The sequence below is a fragment of the Lynx canadensis genome, chromosome B4 (genome assembly GCF_007474595.2).
Source record: "Lynx canadensis isolate LIC74 chromosome B4, mLynCan4.pri.v2, whole genome shotgun sequence".
Classification (NCBI taxonomy): domain Eukaryota; kingdom Metazoa; phylum Chordata; class Mammalia; order Carnivora; family Felidae; genus Lynx; species Lynx canadensis.
In genome coordinates, this window is record NC_044309.1 from 85,129,409 (window position 1) to 85,144,665 (window position 15,257).

Genomic DNA, 15,257 nt, shown 5'->3' on the forward strand with positions numbered 1-15,257 from the left:
TGACATATTTGCTGGACCCAAAGGGGAAAAAAAAAGACTCAGACCAGTTTGAGATGGAAAAGAGAACATGGGGAATGCAACAAGTTAGCAAAATGTGCGAAGATATGGCATGTCTGAGGAATGAAGAACCTGAGAGTATATAGCTGAGGGTAGACAACCTGGAATATGAGGCTGGGGGTAGACAGTGAAATATGTTTAGCTTTATTAGTTTATATGTTATTTGTATATTCACTAGCTTACTTATTTGTGGAAAATGGGTTGCTAGAATATTGAGTATATTGCTATTTGTTTCTTGCACTGTTATTTCCCCTTATGAATACAAATTAAGGCAAAAATTTTTACCAAAAACATTTCAAGTTCTGGTCATATGGTTTGCCTTTTCCCTACATTGTATTCTTTCCTCAACTTCTGAATAATATTAAGACTGTAAGTCACAGGATAAATTGACTGGATTTACTCCTACCTAATTCTCCTTTGAGATTACTTTTTTTTTAAGTTTATTTATTTAGAGAGAGAGAGAGAGAAAGAGAGAGAGGGAATCACAAGCAGGCTCTGCACTGTCAGCACAGAGACCAATGCAGGGCTCCATCCCACGAACTGAGAGATTCTTGAGAGATTCCCATGAATCTGAGCCGAAATCAAGAGTCAGATGCTTAACTGACTGAGCCATCCAGGTGACTTGTCAGATTCCTTTCTAATCCAACCAGATATTTACATAGCATGCCTGGCCAGAGCTACAATGCAACTTAAGGATGAATCCCCAAATACTAACACTGGGGCAGTATGTAAATTGGATTGAGTTTTTAATGTTGGAAAAACAAGACTTAAAAAAAGAATTCTTGTTACAGTTATGATTAATGCTATGGGTAGTGACGTTTAGGAGTTTGAAAATGAGTTAAATAGGCCAAGAACACGGCGCAATAAAAACAAACAACAAAATGAGACAAAAAATAAAAAATAAGGAAAATGGAGAATAGGGTCAAAATTCAGGAACTATATGGTCTTTCTTCTTCTTCTTCCTCTTCTTTGAAAGGAAATGAGTGATGAATGAGCAGGACAAATGTCAATAGCAAACACTCAAGAACATGACCTAGAGAGGTATGTCTTAGTGTTGCTTCTTTTCAAAACGTGCCATTATTTTTTGTAATAAAAATGAAGTGCTTACAGTCACTGTTAAACATCCCATCACTATAGAATGTACCTTATTATAAATGTCATTTTACACATTTTTGTTTTTATTTTATTTTTAATGTTTATTTTTGAGAGAGAGAAAGAGAGCCAGTGAGCACAGGGGAGGGGCAGAGAAAGAGGGAGACAGAATCCAAAGCAGGCTTCAGGCTCTGAGTTGCCAGCGCAGAGCCCGATGCGGGCCTTGAACACAAGAGCAGTGAGTTCATGACCTGAGCTGAAGTTGAATGTTCAACCGACTGAGCCACCCAGTTGCCCCACTTTTAAAGAAAAACTAAAGTTCTTTCTAGAATTTTCTGCCTTCGTCTTGTAGTTTCTGACACCCCTTCCTCGGTAAAACTGTCATTTCAACTTTTTTTAACAATTTTTTTTTCAACGTTTATTTATTTTTGGGACAGAGAGAGACAGAGCATGAACGGGGGAGGGGCAGAGAGAGAGGGAGACACAGAATCGGAAACAGGCTCCAGGCTCCGAGCCATCAGCCCAGAGCCTGACGCGGGGCTTGAACTCACGGACCACGAGATCGTGACCTGGCTGAAGTCGGACGCTTAACCGACTGCGCCACCCAGGCGCCCCATGTCATCCCAACTTTTTAAAGTTACTAATAATAAGGCACCATTAATTCATCTCATATTATCTACCAGCTATATCACATATATCATCTCACCTAAATCTTATGACAGTAATACGAAGTTGACATTATTTCTATTTTGTAGCTGCAGATACCAAGATTCAAGTTTTGCACAAGACTACAAACTAGCCGTGGCAGAAACAAGGCAATGTGAATTTAGCTAAATGACTTAACTTTGAAGGGGAGCAGAATATGCCACCCCCAAACAAGCCACTTTGGCATATTATTTGCTTGAGAAACAGTCAGTTCAAGGACACTCTGACTCTGCTCTGTCCCCCTTGAAACAGGAAGTAAATCTTTCAGATGAAGTTACCCTCCCAGTACCAGGAGGAAGAGAGCCATCCTTATCACCAGATATAGGGAATTCAGGGCCAGAAAGGAAGTATAAATAAACCTTGTCTACTTTGGTCACTTTCTGGAATCTCCTATTTTATGGGCTCCTAGACATATGAAATTAAATTTGTTTTTCTCCTGTTAATCTGTCTTGTGTCAATGTACTTATTAGGCCAGCCCAACAACATAAAAAGGAAGAAGGGAAGAGTTTTCCTCCCCTACACCTATTTCCAAATTTGTAAACTGTGAAAAATCTTAGTATTCATCCAATAGGCTTATTTAATTAATTGAGAAAACCCATAAAACTGCTTAGGACAGTGCCTGACAATGATAAGGACTTAATAAATCAGTGTTGTTGTTATTATTATTATTATTATTATTATTATTGCTGTTACTATTATTACCATTTGGATTCCTTGTCCCGTGGGCTTCAACGCTCCAGTTACTTCAACTAAGTTATCCTGGCTTCTTACAAATTATTTCAGTTCTAGAATAAACAAGAAAAGCTTCTAGGGAGTTATATTAATATTTAGGATTCACATCACTTTGTATGTTTCACTTTTCAGGAGCAGACACGTGTGTCCGTGGGGGAGGGGTCTGTTACATGGGCAGAAAAACTGCAATATGAATTCTCACATTCAAGCCCACATTTAGTCTTCTGTTCCTTTTCTCCCAAGCAGCACTTCAACAGTAAAGGCACTTAAGGAACCCGATCTTTGGTGTGACTTACATGTTCATTTCCTCTTTTCAGCTTCCCCAAGAAACCTGTTCTAGACAGTGGAGGGAAAAAAAAATACATAAAAGCAGGAGACACCACACCAATGGCTGCGGGAGTAGCACTATCCCCAGCGCTACTCGTTGACAAATACGAAGCCCTACTTTGAAGACTTAAAGCATTTGAGAAACAAAAAAATGGAAGGGACTGTTTGTAAGGGGCTTTCCTATTTCCAAGTTCTCCTCGTACTACTTTCGGCACTCCTCGTCCCACGGTGTACATTTTATTTTTCCTTTAGAGTGTGCCGGTTGGTGAGCCTCAACTCCCGACACCGCCATTCCTCCCTTCGCGGCAAAAAAAGACCTCGATGGCAAAACGGCCCTATCCTTTCGCGCCACACTCGCAACGACAAGCTTCCAACCTCCCCGCACCGTGCCGGCTCCTCTCCGGCGCACACGCTTTCCTCTCACACCGATTTCACAACTCCCCGGGGGTTATCGAAACGGGGCAACGGGGACACCTGGCTGCTAGGTTCGCCGCCAAAGTACTTCGAGTAAAGCGTGTCACGACCGATCCGGAACAACAGTTCTCCCCACCTGATTTCTGACTTTTTTCCCTCCGGGCCTAAACTAAACTCCGAAGCGGCACGCTCCGAGCCCCAGAGAAAGTGTCTACAGCGGCGACGGTCGCTCGGAGCATGCTCAGTCGGCCCGGAGTCACTGGGCGGGGTTCGCCCCCGCCCGCGGGCGGCCCGCTCGCCGATAGCCCGGCGCGCTAGCCCCCGCCCTCCTTCTCCACCTCTCCCCTCCCCCCACCCACGCCGGGCGCGCGCTCCAGGGCACCCACGAGGGCGCCCGGCGGCCGCGCCTCCCCTCCGCCCCCCTCCTCCCCCGCCCCCGGCTGCGGCGGGCGAGGACAAGTCTAGGGCCGTAAATAAATAAATAATTCCATTCACCCGGTGACGGCGAGGCGAACCGGCTGCGGCGGGGGGGGGTGGGGGCGGGCTGGGGATCGGAGAGCTGCGGCGCCCACCCCGTGCCAGAGACCGGGTAAAGTAAGTACACCCCGGGAGGAAGGGAGGAGGCGGCGGCGGCGCTGGCCCAGAGGCGGGCGAGCGTGCCTCTGCCACGCCAGCTGCCAGCGGAGCCGCACGCGTGTGTAAAAATAATGGCCAGCCCCTGACAAACGCGCCGACGCAGAGCTGGCTAGCGAGCCCTTATATAGACAAAAACCCCCGAAGCGGCCGCGGGAGGAGAGCTCGCGTCAGTCAGACGCGCAGACAGCAGCGCGGCAGCTGCCGGGGCGCAGCCGGCGCGGGGTCGTGCGCGCGCGCGCGCGCGTCGGGGAGGTGGGCCCGGGGGGTCCCGGGCGGGGAGCGCCCGCGCGCCCGCGCGCCCGCCGGCTTATGGCCAGGAGGTGCCTGTGTCCCGAGCCGTTGCGCGGAGACTCTGCCGACGCTGTGCTTCTCCCCCTCTGCTCGGCCCACGAGTCTCCCAAGGCCGGTTCCCACCAGGCGCGTCCGCTGCCTGCTTGTCACCAGCATCTCGCCCCAGGCCCGCGAGCACCCTGGGGTGGCCTCGTTGCCGCAACACCTGGGGACGAGTGGTGGTGAAAAGTGTGGGTAGGGGGCGTCTTTTCTTGTAGCAGACGATCGGGAGTCCGAGAGGCTGGGAGGGGACGGAATACCAGGGAGGGAGGTGTCGTTTTCTTTTTTGGTCCCCAGGTTGCATAGTGGGGCGGAGGCGTTTGGAAAGATGTGTGCGGGAAAGGCCTGCGCTGGGGCAGAAGGGAGCATGACGGGACCCGGGCCGAGGAGGGCCTGCGCCGCCCGGTATCACGCTGGTTTCCTGCGCCGCTGCGCCGCTCTGGGGGCGCCAGGTCTGTGCAGGTAGTGCGGGAGGCTGGAGACGCGGCTCGCGTGCGAAATGCCTCCTCTGAGCAGATGTTACGTTGCTCGGCAGCTGCCCTCTGCGGCCCCTTTTCTCCTTTACTTCCGCGAGAGGGATTGCAGACTGCCTTGGCAAAGGCGGTCGTGACCAGGGCCACTTTCCCGGTAGGGCTGGCGAGGGGAGTTTGTGGTCTACTCCAGGGATATTAAAATTATGTGTGTGTGCGCGCGCGCGCGCGCACACACACACACACACACACACACACACACAGAGGAAATGAGCGGTTTCTCTACAAGTGACTCTACCATCCCTTCCTGGAGAAGTAGTACTCAGTGGGATGGGTTGAGTGAGGGCTGGCTGGTGTTAGTAGGAAAGCTAGTATTTCATGTCCTCCTGCCTTTCCTGGTCCAAGAAGATTCATAGTGGAGAAATGAAATAGCAGTCGTGAGGGTGATGTGAAAAAGACTGGGCAGGAGTAAACGGTGGGCGCTAGATGCCCTTTCCTGGCACCCTGTACATTATGGTTAAACACAAACCGAGAGCTCAAGAGCAAACTTTCAAAAGACACGTTAGCTTGAAGGTGCTGTCATTGGAACCACAAATACTAAATGTGCAGTTTGGGGGAGTGTGGCTGAGAAATCAAAGCTGGGTGGTGGCTGCAGAGAGTAGACGAAGGTTGAACAAGGTGACCCTTATTTAGCCCTGGTGAAGCAATCTTAGCTTCGCTTTCTGCTTCTGAACACATTGCATTTAAAGCAATCTGAGCGAGTGGGAAACTGAATGATTCAGTGAAAGGGAAAGATTATTACTTTAATAAGCAACTCAGTGTGTTGTGTAACAACTCATAAAGTCAGAAACCGTTTTTTTTTTTTTTTTTTTCAAAATTCACATCAGCAGATTGCAATTACATACTGCTTCCCCCTGCCCCCCAGGGTGTGTTTTAATAATGGTAAGTGGGCTGAAATTTTAACACCTGTTTCCCAAAGTACATGTTCTTGAATCATCCTATAAATGCTCAGTTTATTTCTGGTTATGCATTTACTCCTATATAATATCCGGCTTGTGTTTTCTGCCTAGAACCCTCCCAAAGAGAAGAAGGGCAATGTGACCTACAGAAATTTTCCTTATCCAGAGTCATATTCCTTGGTCATGAATCTGGAATGAAAGGAAATTCCCTGCATTTACTTTTACTTCTTATATTTATTCACTGAACATTTTTTTCGAGACATTCACATGGGAAAAGGTAATTAACTTCAGAGTTAGATGTACTTCAAGGTCAGTTTTGCACTTTCGTAAGGTTGAGTAATTATTTAACAATCTCCTCAGTTTTTTCTTATCCTTAAAATATGGTTGGTGGTGCCTACCCTGATGTGCTATTGTGAGGAATAAAGTGTGTGGAAAACACCTAAAATATAGACTAGCTAATTTTGAACCCCTGAAATCATTCTAGACACTGCACTGTGGTTACCAAGATGGGTGAGGGTGAAATTCTGCTCTCTAAAGATTCATGTCTGGTTATCCAGGCTAATCTTCCTCCAATACTTTTAGCTTTCTTTGTTTCTTTCTTTTTTTAATATAAGTGTTTTTAATTTTTAAGTTTTTGTCAAATTCCAATTAGTTAATATACAGTGTAATATTAGTTTCAGGTGTACAATATAGTGATTCAGCATTTCCATATAACACAGGTGCTTATCACAATATCCTATTAGCTTTCAGTCAATTTCTTTCTCAGTGGAAGAGACATATATCCTAAATAACTTGAAAGAAATGTTTATAAGAACTGCTAAAAGGCAATTGGAGAAAGGCACCTCGCCTCAGAAACTGGTGTATTCAGCCCTATTCTTTTGCCTGTTGAGAGTGACCCTGTAAAAACAGGAAATGGTGATTTTCTTCTTGCTGTGAGGGGAAGACACTCTCCCTGGAAATTATCTTTGCCAATGAATTGATTTCCATTTTTTTAAAGAAGAGACTAAATTGCAGTTTATTATATGCTTTGATAGACTACCATTCACCTGCTCTGAAGAACCCAAGAGTATAGTAACTGTAACAACATCTCTGTAATGCTTACAATGTTCTAGGCACTGTGTTAGAACACTACTTTCTGTAGGTCTATTAATATCCATGTTTGCAGAAGAGGAGTTTAGGTACAAAGAGTTAACTTGCTCAATTTGCACAGCCAGAGGCCTAGATCTCTGGCAAAAGAGGGATGAGGGTAAGAGCAGGCATCTGTAGTCTGGTCTGTCTGGGTTTTGATCTTGGCTCTGCCATTTACTAGCTAGGGCAAGTTGCTAAACCTCTAAATCTCGGTTTCTTCATGTGTGAAAATGTCTCAAAATCTGTTTCTTCATGTATAAAAAGAGGATAATATTCAATTCCATATATTGGTTGTAAAAATTAAATGAGATAATACCTGTGAAATACTTAGCACTGTGCTGAGCACATGCATAATGGTAGCTAGTGTTAAGATTTTTTTTAATGTTTATTTATTTTTGAGAGAGAGAGACAGAGTGAGTGGGGAAGGGGGAAGGAGAGAGGGAGACACAGGATCTGAAGCAGGCTCCAGGCTCTGAACTGTCAGCACAGAGCCTGACACACGGGGCTTGAACCCACAAACTGGGGGATCATGACTTGAGCTGAAGTCAGATGCTTAACCGACTGAGCCACCCAGGCACCCTGCTAGTGTTAAGATTTAAATGTGTGGCATTAAGGCTGTTAGGTTGTTAGAAGGATCACTGGCTCATTCTTCTTAACAGATAATTTAGAAATGCTTGGAAATGCCTGTTTTCCCATTAGATGGCCTAACAGTGTTGGATTGCATCATAAACCGTTACATGGGCTCTCATTGTCTGAGAGGTCATCCAGGTTTGTCACAGGCTTTCTCAAAACTGGATCAAAGCGATTAGGAAATGTGTTGGGAAACAACTGTACACCAAGTCTCAGTGAGAATCAGAACTTAAAAAAAAAGTTAAAGAAAAAGCTTCATTTTCTCAGGTGTTCCCCTAAATGGTGAAGCCAGGGGCCTGGTCTGCCTACTTGGGAGATTCAGGAGTTTACAGTCATGATATGAGAGAATAGCCTAATGTGGACAATTGTCTAGAGAAAAAAAAATAACATTTACCCCACATACATGGCAGTTAGTAAACAAGAAGGGGGTATGTGCATTTATGCATAAACTGTAATCATCAAGAACACTGGGAAAAAATTAAGCACAAGTTAAACAAATTGAACTTGACTATAATATAACTAGTCCACCCAGCACTGGAGTAATTGGTGCTTGGGTGCACCAGAGACGTGTTCAACATATTCATAAATATCAGTGTTAACAAGTGATGCCAATATTTTTGAAAACATTTTTTCTGTCCTAATATCAAAACCTCTTGCAGATGTTCTTATTAATATTCATTGAAATCCCAAATGAGTTCATGAAAATCTTATAGGGCATTTGAGTGACAGCAATGAGACACTGGTATAAAGATATTTTTTGTTAAAAGTTGTGTGCAATTAGGATAGCCATACAAAAGTGGGTATATTGAATGGTTCGATGATCTAAACAGGTAATGAATTTTTGGTAATATTTGGCATTAAAACAGCAATTTTTCAGTTAGAAATATTTAGTATGAATGGTGCACGCAAGAGAAATATTTGTTTAGAAAACAAAGATCTGGATAAAATGTTGGTATTTTTAGGAAGTGTTTTATGTCAAACACCTGCAGTTTCCCCACCTAGTAATACAATAAAATGTATGCGTGGTAATCGCCTATAGCCCTAAACAGACACTGATGAGAGCTTATATGTAGGTGAATTATAATTTATAAGAAGAAGCTGTCCTGCTAGATAATTTACTTGAAGACCACTTTCTTTAGGAAGTAGATTAGATATGAATCAACAGCAAAACTAAGAGGCGTGAATTTACTTGAAGAGTTTCTAAGGAAGGAACTATATTAATGAGTTTCCCTTATTTTAAATCTGAGTCTCCAAAATTTCAGAATCCAAAATTCTATCAGTTGTTTTCAACTATGCAAAAGGTGTATTCAGTGATAAACAGTGTCATGTGACAGTGTTTCTCAACAGGTGGTACTGTTGGCATTTTGGCGGGGACCTCTTCTTTGTGTGGGAATGCCTCTTTCATTGCAGAACATTTAGTGTCTATGGCCCTGTTAGCTTACCCTCAGTCATGGTAATCACCAAGAATTCCCCTGATATTTAAATACGCCTCTTAGAAGAATCGTACTAGATGTGGTTGAAAACTGTTGGCCAATACGATCAAATTGAGAATGTTTGAAGAAATGATCCTTGAGATTAGAGTATTTCCAAAAGCAACTTTTGTCTTTGCTTCAAAGGCTAGCTCACGTGAAAATACTTGGATTTGAAGGACTAAGTTCTTTCTTGTAAGATGTATTAAGCATAATTATTTAATAGTCATGTTATCCTAGGCTCCAGACTTTTGTTTGCTTTAACTTGTCATCAGCCTTGGGCAGTGTTGGCATCTGCTGCTTCTGAAACTCTTGTTTTGGCTTCCAGGTGCTCCTTGTTTTCTTACTTCTCTGACTGCTTGTTTGCAGCTCCTTCTTGGGCTCTCTTTTCACCTCCTGCTCATTAAAGTATGTGTTCCTCAATTTCTGTGCCGAGTTTTCCTTTTGTGTATATTCTGTCATTTGACAAAGCTCATCCTCTCTTGGCTTCTGCCTTCTCAGTAGGAATAACTCCCACGACATTATCTTCAGCTTTGACCCTCACAAAAGCTTCAAGCCTACCTTTCCAAGTGCCTGCTGGACAGCTCCCCTTCACTTGCACTGCTAACATCTTCAACAACACCCTCTGAGCTCTCTGTCTTCCTTCTTTCCTTTGTTCCCATTGCTTTGGTTGGTATTAGCATTCTAGTCTAGAAGATTTGAGACCTCTCTCCTCCTAGAAATGCATCTCCGAGTCAGTTGCTAACAACTGACAATTGTACAACCAAAATGCTTCATTTCTCAGAAAATTCTCATTTCTGATGTTGCCACAGAGTTTGGGCACTTTTTACATGCTACCTAGAATCATGCCAGTCTCTTAGCGGCTCCTCTCACCTCTGGCTTCTCACTCTACCACTTAATTCTGTATGTTCCACCAGATAGTCTTATTGAAATACACCTCTCTTACTGATACATTCCTAACACGATGGTGACTTCCATTTTCTGGGTCCAAGGACTAGCATTTCAGCCCCTGTAATTCCAAAAATTTTTCTGGGCTTATCTTCCACCACTATCATACTTGAGTCCAATTGAACTGTCCCCTCTGCCTCATTTTATTTCTGGCCACTTCCTTTGGCCATGTCATCCTTTCTTTTTAAAATGCTCTAACTTCCTGCTATTTCGTTTCTAGCTTTAACCTCACCTTCATAACTAAGTTTATGTTCAAATTTCTTCTGAAGCTTGTAGATAAGTAGAAGAAACTTTTACACAATTTTAGTAACATTGCATTTGTAATATGTCTTGTTTTAAACATTTTATTATAGTTGCATTTGTAGAAGTCTTTAGTTTCTCTATATAGTGCAGCTTTCTGGATGCCAGGTATAATTATCCATATTTACATATCTTTTAGCACTTTGGTGCAAGAAATTTAGAGGACATCTGTTTCCATTTTTATGTACTGTTTCTTCAGCATCTTTCATAAACCACCATCTATTGTTTATTTTAAGTATACATACTGAGGGAGTCTATTCTTTTTAAGGCATTTCCAATTATAACAAAGTTGTTTTTGATTCTACCTAGAGTCCTTACTCAGCTTTCTGAGTCTACACAAAATAAAACCCTTTTGGGTTGATTGACACCCTGTACATAGGTGGTGACAACTTATGTCTTATATTTTCTCTATCAATTTCACATATTCAGTCTTTCTTTTTTTTCAAATGTTTATTTATTTTGAGAGAGAGAGAGAGAGAGGCAGAGAGAGGGAGACAGAAGATCCAAAGCAGGCTCCACGCTGACAGCAGAGAGTCCGATGTGGGGCTTGAACTCATGGACCATGAGATCATGACCTGAGCTGAAGTTGGAGCTCAACCAACTGAGCCACCCAGGGACCCCTCACATGCTCAGTCTTTCTACCTGTTGTTTTTGTAACCTGGTTAAGGCTGCTATGCTTTTGGAGCCATTCAGGTTTAGAAAGTCTAGATAGTGTCAGTGGTTACCTCAAATCCACCTTGGGAACCAGCATAAGTTGTGCCTGTGATATTTCAGAGGTATAAGCAAGCAATGACCCAGGTCAAGTTAGTCTTGCTAAGTAAGCTAAATTAAGCTTTGTTTATATGAGTCAAACTGATTTTGTCCACCCAGGAATTCTCAAGGCTGGTCTCTGTTTTTTATTTTAGTAAGACTGTTTAAGTGCCGCCTATGTGTCTGATTTTTTATATACGGTATTTCTAATTCTCATTATTACCATGTAAGATAGATTGTATTCATTTATAGATGAAGCGAATAAAGACTCAGCAAGATGAGGCTGCCCATTAGGGAACTGCAAGAATCAATGCGTTAGTAAATGTTTCAATGCAGGTGAGATGCTAATGGCAACTAAATCTTGCTCCCATATCTTAAATCATTTCAAATCAGTAAATAATTAGCATTGCTATATGAAGTACTCTCCAGAGATAGCTGAATATATGTGTAAGACATCATTCCTGACACCCTGAGGAGATTATAATTTCAGAGACCTTCTTGATGTGCGTACTGGTTATGGGTATAATCCAGAGTAGAATTGTCAAACGGTAGAGAGCAGTGATAGTCTGCAGCAGAAGTTGACAAACTATAACCCTGGGACCATATCTAACCTACTGCTGTTTTTGGTAAGTGAAGTTTTCCTGGAATACAGCTACACTCATTTGTTTCTACATTTTCAGTGGCCGATTAATTTCTTGCTGCTGGATAGAGTTGAGTAGTTGTGACTAAGCCTGTGAAACCTAAAATATTTACTATCTGGCACTTCAGAGAAAAAAATATTTGTTGATCCCTGCTCTAGGATTTCTGAAGAGGGGGACTTTACTGTGTGATGGAGGAATCAAAAAAGGCTTAAATGAAAGAAGTGGACATGTTTTGGAGCTAAGAGGATAGTCTTTCAGTGAAATGAGGAGCTGGTCAATGTAAGTGCCACAGAACTCAAAAGCAAAACCAAACACATGGATAAATATAAAAATCTGCTTAATAAGGATCATAATACTGTATATAGTTCATGTAATATTATAACCATTTGTCTGTGAGTGTACCTTTTGTAAATAGAACAGTGGTTCCTAAACTTGAAGGTGTTGCAGGATTTTTTACCACAATACCCGGGATTTGTTGTCTGGCCACTTCAAAGAATGAAGAGGTGGACACAAAATGAGCAGTAGGCAAAAGTTTATTGGAATATAAGATTAGAAAGGAAGAGTAGTAGGAAAGCTGTCTTTACAGAGAGGGGACATTTGAAAGTGAATGCCCAAGGACCATAGGCAAGGTTCTGGTCAGCCCTTCCCCTTCCCCCCACCCCCTTCCTTCTCAGGTTCTACCCTTCCTTATTGGCTTGAGAGCTCTAGGTGCTGGGTTGTCCATTCCTGATTGGTTTGTTTCCATTGTATGAGAGGTGGGCTGTGGCCATACTTAGGTCTTTTGTCCAATTCCAGAGGGGAAACCTGAGGGGGAGTAGGTGGGGTCTGTTACATTCTTACAGGAACCTTATGCCTGAGGGGGCTTGCTGTAGTCAGAAGCTCCCAGCATTGTTCCAAAATAGGGGTTTTTCTGCACCCAGGGACCTCAGGCCCTAATCGTTTCGTCTCTGCCTACTGAATCCTGTCTTCTATCATAAAGGGACATTTGAACCAATTGGTGAATTACTTCAGGATAAGATTTTGGTTTTACTCAGTAATCTGTGATACTAAAGTATAGCCCATGTGGAAAATCACTGAGTCAGAATACTCATTCACTTGATAAAATTGATTATTTCCTGTAGAAGGACAGAGAAATTTTTTTCTCACAAGTTATCCAAACCTTCAAAAAGTACATGTGTGCTGGACATGTGTTAACTAGTTTTGCTAATCACTAGTTTAGTAAAAAATAAACAACAAAAACTAGATATTGAGAACACAACTAAATGCCAGCACTGTGTCAAGAGCATTTCATACCTTATCTCATTAAAAACTTACAATAGCCCACTGAGGACTAAGGTGGATGTTGTTATACCCATTCTAGGGAAGAGAATACTAAAGATGAGATAGAACAGATTCTTGGTTTAAGGCTGTAATACTAGTAAATAGATCACCATTGTTCAATATGACCAAGAAATTGACTTTTTTAAAAGTAAACTTTTGGAGCTGGGACATAGATAGGAATGGACTTCAATACATTTAAAAAAAAAAAAAGTGAATCTGCCGATTTGTTCTATTGTATGACTGAACTCTTTTTTGTTAAAAGCATTGTGCTGTGTTTTTATAAAACTTGAGTCTTTCACTACTAATTTTTCTGCAGATTTTTATTGAAAATACCGGTGTTTTATTGACCCAGAACTGTCTATGTCCTCTCTGTTTCTTTTTGTCTCTGTCACTTTCTGTCTATAATCCCTTCTCTCTTTTCTTTACCTGTTAATGCTTAGTTGTTTATAATGTCTTCTTTTTTCCCCCTCCATTTTCCTATAGTATCCCTTCCTAACTTTCATAAAAGTCCCACTTACTTATGGCATGGTGTCTTCACTGAAGCAATCAAGTGCTTCAATGCATTTTCCTAAAACAATGGCTTTTTTTAAAGGAAAAGCAAAGAATCAATGCAACTTAATACAAGTTTTTTTCCCCCCTGAACTTAGAAAGCAAGAGATACTGCAGAAATATTTGCATATCACTAATGGATATGACAAAATAATAAGTAGATAGGAAAAGGTGAATGATTCAGAAGAAGCTGCAGGGAGTGTATGAAAATGTAAATTCATCCCTCATGGGCCACATTAGCATCTCTGTGGAGAGTAATCTGGCCACTTGAGCCATGGAGAAGAACATTAATTACATACATTAATGGCCTGCTACAGGATTCACAGATAACAGTTCTAAAGCTCACCTAAAATTATTTCCTTTTTTATCATTAATTGCCAAGTAATAAATGCTGTTAATTAAAAAAAAAAAAAGCTGCTTCATTGAGGAGACATGCAAATTTTTATTGTTATTTTTTTTTTTTATCAATAACAGACTTGTTACTCTATCTCAGTAAGGTACCTGGCTGGGCCCATTATCTACATTTGTTTTCAAATGTTCAATAAAAGGGGGAAGAGACACTTCTGTAGACTTATCACCAATTAAAATTAAAATCTTATTTTGAATGCTTAGAAACTTAATTATTGTTCATTGGGATATTTCACTGCTTATGATAAAAATTATTATGCATATTGGGTCTATAACTTTCACTTAAGAATGAATGTTCCCTCAAACGTCTTTAGTCTATTAGCTATTTAAATTATTTCACATTTTATTAGTCCTCTTACTTTACTAGCTTTTGTCTTGTAGCAATAATACTTAACGCCTCCTCAGCTATACATTCAGATATTGAGTTGTGGTCTGTAATAAAATCTAAATTTAAAAATGTGACTTTTAAAGTATTCTCTTGCGTCCTAAGGATTTTCAAAAAGATTTGCTCACTCAGATTTTTGGTATTGGAAAAGGGGAAAGAGAAGACAAATAGCATAGTTGGTGCAGGTTATGTGCCAAAGAGAAGGTGCAGGATTACCTCACGGAATCCTGAAAGTCATTATCTGAAAGCCTCAACAACACTGTAACATGGGTCCCATTCTCACTAATTTAGGATCCAAATGAAGCATCTCATGTCTCAGGCATGTTAGATAACAAAGCTCTATTTTCAAAATCCACATTTATCCTGTTCCATGTAGTCTTCCCAGGCAGAGTGGAATCTTCCCTCCTGGAACACACATTTTCTAGAAAAGGAAAATATGGGGAAGAGAAAAGAAAAATATTTAGGGTTCTGTCCTTTTAAATTATGCTAATTAAAAAAAATGCATTTTTAAATACCAAAATCACACGTTTAGGTTGTTCTCAAAAAATAAAAGACAAAATTAAAAGGACAAGAAAAATGTTGACAAAATTGTATTTTGCCCCTCTTCCACATTGTCTTAGTCTGTTCAAGCTGTTGTAACAAATGCTGCAGACTGGGTAGCTTATAAAAAACAGAAATTTATTTGTCACAGTTTTGGAAGCTGCTGGTCTCAGATCCGGGTGCCAGTGTGGTCGGGTGAGGGCCTTCTTCCTCCAGGTTGTAGACTTCTCCTTGTATCCTCACATGGTGGGAGGGATTCAGGAACTCTTTGGGGTCTCCTTTACAAGAGCACTAATGCCATTCATGAGGGCTCCACCCTGATGACCTAAGCCCCTGACAAAGGCCCCATCTCCTAATATCATCACCTTGGGCATTAGGTTATCAACATATGAGTTTAGGGGGGCCCCAAACGTTCAGACCATAACACACATACATGATCCTTCTTTTAAAAAATGTCAACTCTGAAC

The 15,257-nt window shown here is 41.7% G+C and overlaps 1 protein-coding gene across 2 annotated transcripts in view; it reads left to right on the forward strand.

Annotated features, from left to right (window-relative positions):
• The first annotated feature begins 3,843 nt into the window (after window positions 1-3,843).
• SLC16A7 (solute carrier family 16 member 7) overlaps window positions 3,844-15,257 on the forward strand; it is a 191,649-nt gene continuing 180,235 nt past the window's right edge. The window contains exon 1 of one of the 2 annotated variants that reach the window (XM_030323088.1): window positions 3,844-3,921. The gene's annotated coding sequence lies outside the window, so the exon portion shown is untranslated. The remainder of the gene's footprint in view (window positions 3,922-15,257) is intronic. The other variant, XM_030323086.1, reaches the window with a different exon arrangement.